Here is a 10889-nt window from a genome sequence, read left to right on the forward strand (position 1 = left end):
AGCAGCAGAATCCTGTTGGTTGAACGGAGGTCACAGACACACACAGGATTTTGACAGGATTTTATTTGACAGGAATACGTATTCCTGTCAAATACGGCGGCCATAGTGCTTCGCGGTGCAAGATAATGGCTTACCGGCGACGGAGAAGCCTGGCTCCAGGTCCAATATTTTCCTCTTTGTTGATGTCATGACTGTCCAGAAGTACCTGAACAGCCAAGCTGTGGTGGCACACAGGTATGTGACGTGTCAGAGGAGAAATGAGCCGTTCACATTACTCTTTGTGGCAGATAATGGTCCACAAACCTCAGCGCACTTTAGGGACTGTTCTTTACTTGTCAGGGGAGGGGGGTGGCTGGTTGATTTTTATTTCATTTATTTATTTTATTTTGATCCCCCCTATGTTCATCACTTATTGATGCTGTTTTTGAAGTATGAATAAGTCAAGTAATTTATTCCATTGAAATATCATTGATGTATTATAGAAAAGTGATTTATCTTTTTATAAATGACAAAAGGCACATCTGCCTGATTTTTGCTGTGGTATCGTGATACTACTCAGAACCGTGATACTTTCACTGGTATCTTACCGTGGGTCCCAATTTTGGTACTGTGACAACGCTATTATTTTATGTATTTTACATTTCAAGTTGTAAAAAGTAAAATGTTTTGTTAAAAAACTATTTTGTTGCATAATGAGAATTGAGAAAATAAAGCAATTTATGTTAATTTGTTTTTTTCTTCCTCAAAAGAGTACCATTAAAATACCGGATCGATAAGCAGTATCGATAAGAGTAGTACCGTCAAAATCTTAACGATACCCATCCCTAGTTAGTACTTAAGTTTTTAGCTGCTTAATGTTACGTTACCTAACTTATTGAGTTATAGTTATATCAAAATATTAAGGTTGTATTGTTTGGTATTGGTGGGGCTTCCCTAGTGTAGTGGTTAGAGCACCATCCTCCATGTGGAAGGTCCAGGGTTCAAATCCCGCTGAGTCGACGTCAGCAAGGGTATTTGGTCGCAAGAGGCTCTCACCGCCAAATCAGACAGGATCATATTAATCTGAGCCAAGTACTCAATGAGAGTGCGTCTCAAGCCTGTCATAAATGGGAGGTTACAGACACAAAAGCAGATTCATTTCATTGTTTGGTATTGGTGGAAGAGGTTATATGACATCTAAATTAATCCTTTACACGCTGTAGCCTGTAATACAGTTTCAGCTAATCATATAATACACTTATTTATAAACAATAAGCATGACAGACAATGCACATGTAGCCTAAACCTGAATTATACATTTATAGGCTACTTTATGTATCAACAATAGGCACTAGCAATACACACAATACACGCAACATCATGCAGTGACACTGACACATTTTTACTGATAAGAACGCATTCTATACACACATTATTTTCCACCTTAACAGAGTTTGGCCCAAGCCTGGAGTTCTGCAGTGGGACGTTATTGAACAGTCTGGGTGGAGGGCAAAAGAGTCAAAATGCATTTCTGAAATGCAGTCTTGGAAGCTATTGGTTGTCGTGTGATGATAAATAAGCTTTTTATTAGCTCTTTCAAAAATGTTCATCTGTTTGAAGAGACTAGCCAAAATGTCGTCTGGACCTTAACACTTCACCTCAAGTTGCTAATCGAACAGTAAACAAGGACCGACACACGGAACAGAAAGTCTTGGCCCAGATAGCCGTATTCTGGATGTCCACTGACTACAGCACAACCCCTGAAATACTGGCCTTTGCCTCCAGATGGTTATTGTTGTAAGACAGAGAACCGATGGGGTCTGAGATTGCATCACATCTGCTTGAAAAGACATTTGAAATCATATTAAAAAATATTCTGTTTATGTGGTATTGCTTGAGATGACTAACAGGCTGTAGTTCTGGGTTGCTCCTCTTCCACTTCCCCTTCCAGTCTGTTACAGTCCTAGCAAACCATTTTAAACAAAGAACACATACAGGGTCTGCTACAAAACACATCACATACTCATTGAGCACCGATCTCGATCGCTGAGCAATACTTCAGATAACTTCTATATATGTGCATTTCTCTCCTCTCCTCTTTTAGACTGACAGTTAGCTGTGCCTCCGTGCACACTGCAGTCACCCCAGCAATACTGTGGGCCACATAATACTGCTGCTCTCTCCATTTCACCGTGCATTCATCTGTGAAGTGGATAGAGTTGCCATTAGGAAGAGACAATGCAGTTGCAGAAATGCATATCACTTTGCCTTGATAAGAGGGAGACAAATAGGAGGAATTGTGTTTGTTGGGAGCCATCCTCGGCGGGCACAGGGAGACTCTGAGGTTCTATTTCTTCTGCGCAGTTAACCTTTTTCATTAAACCACATTGCATAATTATGGCGAGAGTCAGCGGCATCCACCATTGTTGTTTAATTAGCCAGCTAATGTTGTTACTCGGTGCTGCAAACCCTTCATTTGTCTTGCTTAAGGAGCCTCTCTCTTTCCATTACCATAGGGAAATTGAGTTTGTTATTTATTGTAAGAGGAGAATATGCAGCAGTTATGTACGTAAGCTATTAAATCTTAATAAGCTCCAATTTCTGCTGTTACTATGTGTTGATGGCGTGCAACGATGTTATCTTCATCCCAGTGCCTCAGAGTGTTAGTCATATACAGTAAGTAGACTGAGGCATGCAAAATTTGTGTTTGTTTTAAATCTGTCCATCATACAGAAGCTACAAAGTCCCATAAGCCTCCTGTGGCATTTCATATGTGACTTCAGTTAGTGTTGTGAGGGCTGAACAGCAGCAGGGGTAGGCAGTGATAGTGGACCATACGTGAAGTTGCAGACAATTATTGATCCTGGCGATATTCTCCAGCACTTAACCTTTACACTAGCCGAACGGGATATGAAGTCCCTTATTGAATGTGTACTTTTATGTTCTTCTCTGGTGACAAGCCTAATCAATAGTCCCCCTCCTCACTCTCATTAGGGGCAAGAGCTTCCAAGACTATCTTTAGCCTGGAAGTCTATCTGCCTTTGTGCCTGGACGGCCCCAGGACCACTTGGTGGTCTCATTCAGCAATGTAGTGTGGCTGAAGTTTTGCAAAAAAGCCACAAAACAACTATGAGGAGAGAGTTGTTGAGGAAATGTTTTATAATTTTCCAAATTAGGGATGAACAATATGGGAAAACAATCTAATTGTGATTCAGAATGCATTTTTTATTGTTCCTTATCTTCTGTTTTATTCACTACACACAAGCAATAAGTATTTTATAGTAAAACCAGAACAACATTGGATACAGAAAACATATACAGTGCTCTTTCATGTAGGCCAGGCCCATCATGTTATAAAGAAATCAATGAAAGCATGAATTGATATGAATAACATATCTTTATTTCGCTATTCAATTGTAAAAAAAAAAAAACTTAAGTCACAGTAAAATATAACCTGTAACTTCAAGCCTTGTAAACATGTAATGTATGAAATGCCTTAACGTAAAGTGGGAATAGTTATAGTTAGTTAAAGCAAAGTTGTTGTTTTTTTTCACTGTGCGGTTCTGTCTGCTACTATGATACGATACGATATGATCCGATCCGACATGGTACAGTACGGTACGGTGCGGTACGATACGATATACGATATACTTTACTGTCCCCTAGGGGAAATTTGATTAGGACTCCAGTGCTGGCACATGTAGATATGATCTTTTAAGGAGAATGGAGGCTCTAGTTAAGGCACAGAGGAAGTGTGTCAACCACTGTGCACACAGAGGAAAGTGTTTTTGTTTTCCCTGGTAGCTATCGGTAGCTATCCCCAGTTAGCAAATAGTATCAATGTAAGTTTGCAGTTGCTATTCTCAATAGCAGAAATGGCAGACAGTGAAACAACTGAAGTAACTGTGGAAAAAAAATGCAGAGTGTCCTGTATTGTTGGTCATCAGGCCCTGTAGAATACATACAGCAATCCAACTGTCTTTGCAATATCGGCACCGCCAATCGCATTGTCCGTTTCTGCAAAACATGGATTAGTTACATTTGTAAGTTTCATACGAATCATATCAGTGTTTCTAAAGTGATGCATTTGTGACTACATATGAATGAACTGACTTTGTCTCCAAGAGGTTTACGTGATGATGGATGGCATGACATCTAGGTGAAAAGACTGTTGGCCGCAGCCAACAAACCAGTTGTTTTTAGTGAGACATCAGGCACTCTTCCAGCAGGGGTTGTGCCACCTAAAAGTGGGTATTTTAAGCCAGAACATGATCTCTTTCTCACCATAATCAAGTGGTTTTTGTGCCAAAACATAACCAGACATTAACTCCAGAATTGTTGATGCATAAAGAAACATAAAGTTTCAACATGGGCTACAAAATAATGTGCAAATGTTACTCATCAGTGGTTTGCAGAAAGGTACAATGCCAACATTTATTCTGCTGACTGGGTTGGTTGGAAAGTTGTCTGTTACTGCTTTGAACAAAACCTGACCAAAGAACAACAGTGCACTGCAGAACAACAGGCCAGGTGTGAACATTAATATGAAAAACACAGATATGAATCTTACTGATCTCCAGTCACTGGCTATGGCTCTGCAGTCGCTTTGTGGTAAATACATTAACCATTTCTGCTTCAGCTTCCGTGGTCAGAAAGCACACAGAGTCTCTGCTCTGATCACCAACACCTGTCTGCTCTCAGCATCCACTCTAACTCTCTCTTTCTGCCACAAATTTGCTACAGCGAGCAATGTAATAGGCTGTGTCCAACCCATTTGTTTAATCTCAGGTTTTGCAATTTAAAAATTGCGTTCTATTACATTGCGATGTCCGTTTAAATTCCAGCCATGGTCCAAAATGTCTTTAAAGCCAAAGAAGGCACTTTATTTTAACACTCATGTAGTAAGGAAGCCACTAAAGGAACTAGACTTTTACTCTCCTAATCTTTTTTTTTCCTCTTATGTAGGCAAGATGTTTCTTGATAAGCACTATTAATCATTCCCCCGCATCTGTTCATACTTATACACTTTCACCTGAAAAGTCTTTGCACTCGGAAAATAACGCTTCTCCTCGCAATTGCCTGACACATTATCTCATTAAAATGTACAAAGAAAACTCCTTCTCTTTATCTCTGATAATCTAATTAGCATCAGCCAGATGGTTTAATAAGGGATATCGGCGCCGTTTAGCCTCCCAAACGGCCCGCTGGAGGAGAACAGTGGAAGAGGCTCCTCTCCACTCTCCTCTTCACTCTGAATAGCTCTCCAGGGTTCACATTATTGCTTCCTCTGCCTGAGGCGAACCACTCCAACTCAGGAGTTTAGGGAGGATGAATGCATCCAGGAGAGAGACATGCTCAAAGTGAATCAAATAGGCAGAGATGTTGGATACTGCTGGGAATGTTTTAAACCAAATAATGGCAGATAACTGACTTCACCTTTAGTTCCCCCAAGGAGGGAAAAACATTTCAGATTAGGCTTTAAATCTTTCTGAGATATATCAGTCTGTTCAGTGTGTGTTTAATTGTTGCCAAGGTAGCATTGTACCAGTTCTGGGATTGTTCTCGGCTTGGATTATGTGAATTTTACATCATAAAAAGCACAAAAGACTTGCATAGTAAAGCAGTTTAGGCTAACTTCTGTCTTCCATCCTGCAATGCTGGGAGCTCCGTGGTCTTGTAACTTTAAGCTGTTAGGCCTGACAAGGCACCAGTTCAAATAAAGTCAGGCTATCATATCATTAAGGAGGAAAAAGTTCTATGTCCAGATTACATTAGAGGAGTCTTAGGCGTCTGGTTTCTCTGGTTCTGACACTTCTCTCTCCGTAATGAGCGGATGCTGCCGCAGCCGAGACATGAATGCTCAAGTGAAGTCCGGTAGACAAGACATCCTCAGCCAGGCCCTGCATTGGCAATCTAGGCAAATACATCGAGCAGAAAGAGGCTTGCCAGCGAGCCAAGCAGCCAGACAGTGGAGCCAGTCGCTACAGCCCTCAGAGCTGGCAGTGAGAGAGACATGCTCAATTAACTCTCCAACTTCAGCAGGGCTTTTCCTGCTGGCCAGTGGAGAGGAACAATAATGACTGGATTTAGAATAAAAAGATGTGCACATCTACAAAGAAGGGGGTGTGAGCGGGGGAGAAGATGAGATAAGGGGCTCCCATTTAGATTGACGGTTGGAAATTGTGGAAGGTCAGCGCGGTCTGTGAAGCGTCACCCAGGCAACTGCTGTGGCAAAAAAAAAAAAAAAAAAAAAAAAACACAGTCCAGCCAAGCCTGATCAGGGTGTGAGGCTTCGCTGCTTAGCTCTCCCCTCTCTCGCTTTACTTTTTTTCCCGGTATTTCTTTATGAGGCCTCACAAATGGGGCCTCCAACATATGTCACAGGACGATAGTAGAAACCTCTTGGTGAAAAGAAAATAATGGGATTTTTCTTTTCTTTTTTTTTTACCCTAAGAATATCATGAGAGTCAGTGAGAAGCATATTGGATAAGTCTGCTTCACTGCATCGTCCTTTTTTTTTTTTTTTTTTTAAGATCACACTTGGAACAAAAGTTGCATGTGTAACTTGGAGGTTGTCCTGCAGGATTTGAGGGACACTAAGAAAAAAAGTAAACTCTGGCCTGCTGACAGAAACAATCTTCAATCTGGAAGATTTCTATCTCTTCCCAACACCTGGCCTGTTCTGTACGCCACAGACACGTGCACCAGGTAATCAGGGAATGCTAATGAAGTGGTTTATTATTGAGCTAACCGGTTTTCCAAACTCCAAAGGCACTGCTTAACAAAAGGAAAATGGATTATTTCCCCATCAACAACATTTAGAGGATCATTAGGAGGAGTTCTGCACAAGTGGCCTTAGGTAAGAGATTTTAACAAGCGCCTGCATCTCTGCCTAATCTGCGCCCGTCGCTGGCATATGCAGGCCGCCACGTGCTAATTGCGCTCAGCTGCAATTGAAACAATATCTAATTGTCGGCTGGATTAATTAGGCACATGTGCAGTTGTGCATTCCTAAACAAGGAGCCACATAAATAACACCCAGTAGAGCCCAACAGATGGGGAATCGTCAAGCCTTCTGAGTTAGCTCATCGCGAATGAACACAAACAAAAATCAGCCATAGAAAAGTGATATTTTTTCCCCGTTTCCTTTTTCCTCTTTAATTTTATTTGGCTGTCACTTGAGATTCCATATTGTTTGTTGTGAATTAAATTCAGCACCAATATAGCTCCTCTAATATAACATCTAGTATACTGTACATACAGCCGCAGAAATTATTGTCTTATGCAGCGGCACTTTTTACTCTATTCGACTGTCTTTGCTTTTGGTATTTTCAGCAGCAGTGCCGCAGTGTTTACATACACTGTTCGACAGTTTAAAGGAATTTGTAGAGTCAAATCCCTCCTCACATCATAACAGTAATTACATCCCTTAGCACTCGACACAACCTTTCAGTCTTTTTGCACTTCAGGCACTTTTTAAACTGTTTTACAATCAATTAGACCCCACAGCCCCCCCTGCACCGCTGCACTCTGTGCTGATCAGTAGCTTCAAAGATATTCATAATATTCACGTATACAGCACATTTTACAAATTCACAATGTGCGCATGTGTGTGTGTTACTGTTTGTATGCTCCCGCTTCCACCGTCTGCATTTCCTCATGCTTGTGTGTTGAACTTTGCCAGGTGCTGAGCACAGATCACACACAGAGAGGTCTTATTAAACTTTGTGCAGACCTCACTCAAAACTTTGACACACACAGAGAGCTGCGAGTTTGCATTAGGAATATTAATGCCCATATTAATTTTGTGTTGACCTTTTGCCATCCACCGGCTGCATACCGCAGTCCAAACAGACAGAAGCTGTTTTTAATTCCCTGGTCTCAGGGAAAGAAACACACACACTTGCATGCATGCACATTAATGAAAAAAAAGCAGCCTGCTTGTGCAACATATTATGAAAACACAATCAGAGGTACTTTCACTTGAACTTTTTCACTAACATCTCTCACTGTGTATTTATTCCTCACTTCATCTAGCATGTTATGTAAGTGTATATACCTCCTTGTTTGTATTCATATTCAAATGTTGATGAAAAAGACTGTATATTGTACTTTGTATTAAGTGTTGCAGCCATTAAGCCGTAATTGTTCCAACCGCAGCGTGGACGCACATTGTACAGGCTTCACAAATGACAAAGCAGCCACTGTTATGAAAGTTAAAAAGAAAAAATGAGTCAGATATGTTAAAGCATACTTTACAAAGCAGGTGTTAGGAAGCTTTAAGACTTTGAACAAAGCAAATTACTTTGGTTGAAAAACCCCAGCAACAGACACATCCCAGCGCGCGGCCTCTCGACACTATTCCCCTCAGAATCACGCTGAAACGCTCCCGGACACAATTTCCAATTGTTTACGGCTAATTTGCGGCTGTTTTCCACACATGTAAACACACCAGGCGAGAAAGCTGCGGCATGCCGCTGCAAGAAGCCTTTTTTTTCCCTCTTTCTCTTCCTGCGAGGAAGCAGTGAGTTAGTTTACCTCCAGGACACGGAGGCTTTGGGGCCATAACAAGCGATAGGCAATGTGACAGGGACAAAGGAAATGCATTAGTCAGCCATGTTGTGTGTTTCTGGGAATCCACTCTGTGTGGAGTTCACTCAGGAGAAATTACATTTCTGCTTTGATTTAATTAAAGCTAAATATTGGGCAATCGTCAGGCACTTGGCAGGGTATGCTTGACACTGTAATTATCTCCTGAGGTGCTTTTGTCTTAAAGGCTGCATTCATGCGTGAAACCAATTCCAACGTTGACTCGTCAAGGGCTGCACATTTTTTTTTGTTTCTTAAAAAAAAAAAAAAAAAAAAAAAAGACACTGTTTGCTTACTGTTCCTCTAAGCCGTCTATAACCTGTCACACGGGCTGAGGCAGACCTCTGGTGACTTTCAGAGCGGTGAGACGAGGAGCTGTTGAAAACAAATACGCCGGCTGCCCGTTAAGTTTGTTGCGGGGGAAGAAAATGCAGTTTGCCTTGAGTAAATTTCTCCGTGCTTTTTGAAGCATTTGTAATACAAAGGTTGTCCTAATGCAGGGGGAATATAACTACAGTCATGGATTAATGGCTCTTTACCTTCTGTAGCATCCTCTGAATAAAACATTTTCATGATGGTATACAGGTCTGTGACAAGGTGTATGATTTCTAAAGGAATACAGTATGTACAGTATGCATTCAGAGTGATGCCCCCCCCACACACTCTTTTTTTATTTACTGTATATATCAACCATCTCTCTCAATTCTTTCTGTTCACTACGCTCTCTCTTTCACTCTCAGTTTTCTCTTGAATTATTCACCAGTGTCATCATGTTGACCTGTTCCTTGTCAGTGCTGTAGCTGTGTGCGTGTGTGTGTGTGTGTGTGAGTGTGTGTGTACGTCAGCACTGCAGCTGTGTGGGTGCATCTGTGTGTGTCTGTGTCAAGGCCAAGCAACGCTCTCCTCATCCAGTCCTCGGCTGTAATTTGTGTCACTGACTTGAGTTTGATGGGTGAGCAGCTCCGCACAACACTGTGTCACAGGGGCGGAGTGGCGGCGTGTGTGTGTAAGTGTGTATGCACTTGCTGTGTGCGCGCGTGTGTGTGTGTGTGTGTGTGTGCGTGCGCGTGCGTATTTTCGTGGCGCCTCTGCATGTCTTTGTCTGTCTCCATCCTGAGATGTGGCCATGTGAACCTGCTACGGTGTGTGTGTGTGTGTATGTGTGTGTGTGTGTGTGTGTACCTGCATGAACAGCGGTGCAGCTCTCTCCCTCCGTTGCCTGCATCGGCACAGTGTCACAGTGAGGAGCCCGGAGGAGACAGCCGCGGCCGCGGCGGTGAGGCGCTCACAGCTGCCACTTGTCACATTAGTCAGCTCAAATTTGGAGGAAATCAATTCGGAACCTTAATTCGCTCGACGACTCCCACGCCCGGTGCAGCCGAAGAGCCCCGGCCACCGGCGGTCTCTCCCACCCCCCCACTCCCTACCTCCCTCTGCCTCCCCTCAACCCCCCCACCCCCAAAGATGAGGAATCGACTCCCAGGGGACACAAGTCATCAATCTTAAATCACCTCCTCCAAACTAATGGCAGTCCCAACCCGGCCAGTCCTGCTAAATTGAATTATTACTGGATTGACAAAAAACTGCCGAGAATATTTTTGAAGGAAGGAAGGGAAGGCTGAGTGTGTCTTAATGACAGGAAGTGGAGGGGAAGTGGTCGGAGTGAGTCGTGAAGGGGGAGGGTGGGGGGGTAGAAGTTGTACTCGCGCGCACGCATGCACACACAGGCACAGCTTGCCTGCGCAAACATTCGCACGCATGTTCAAAACTGCACTTAAACACACTCCCTTTCACCTTTCTATCTCACACACACACACACACGCAGCACTTACACACACTTTTTCACCAGCTACGTGCTGTATGCTAATGCTCATCATCAGTCAGGGCAGATTAATGCCCCAGCTCTCAGCAAGGCAGGCTAAGGCAGATTCAGGTACTGCGTAGACCACCTACCCATTCAGACACAATGCATGGAGACAGGGGGGGTGCAGAGGTGCCTCTCCAGCTCAGGAGCCTTCAAGAAATAGTTTGAGGTTCTGTCCATGAACAGCAACGGCAGGTGGAGACTGGGACTTTTAATAACATAAATTACAAAAAATCACAGCCACTCTGCGCAACAGTGCTTTGTCACATGGTTCCTTCCTTTTGTCTGGACAGGGATCGTAAAAAAAAAAAGAAAACTTTGTTTAGTTTTGTTTTTAATGCCTACAAAGGAGGACAGGGAGCGTTTAAAGTTGCTTTTAGACTGCAGAGATTACAGCGAAAAAGTTGGACAGAAAGACTAACTTTTCAAAGTGTTTGCGAGGCTGGAAACCAGGTGT

The sequence above is a fragment of the Epinephelus fuscoguttatus genome, linkage group LG22, assembly GCF_011397635.1.
Source record: "Epinephelus fuscoguttatus linkage group LG22, E.fuscoguttatus.final_Chr_v1".
Taxonomy (NCBI): Eukaryota; Metazoa; Chordata; class Actinopteri; order Perciformes; family Serranidae; genus Epinephelus; species Epinephelus fuscoguttatus.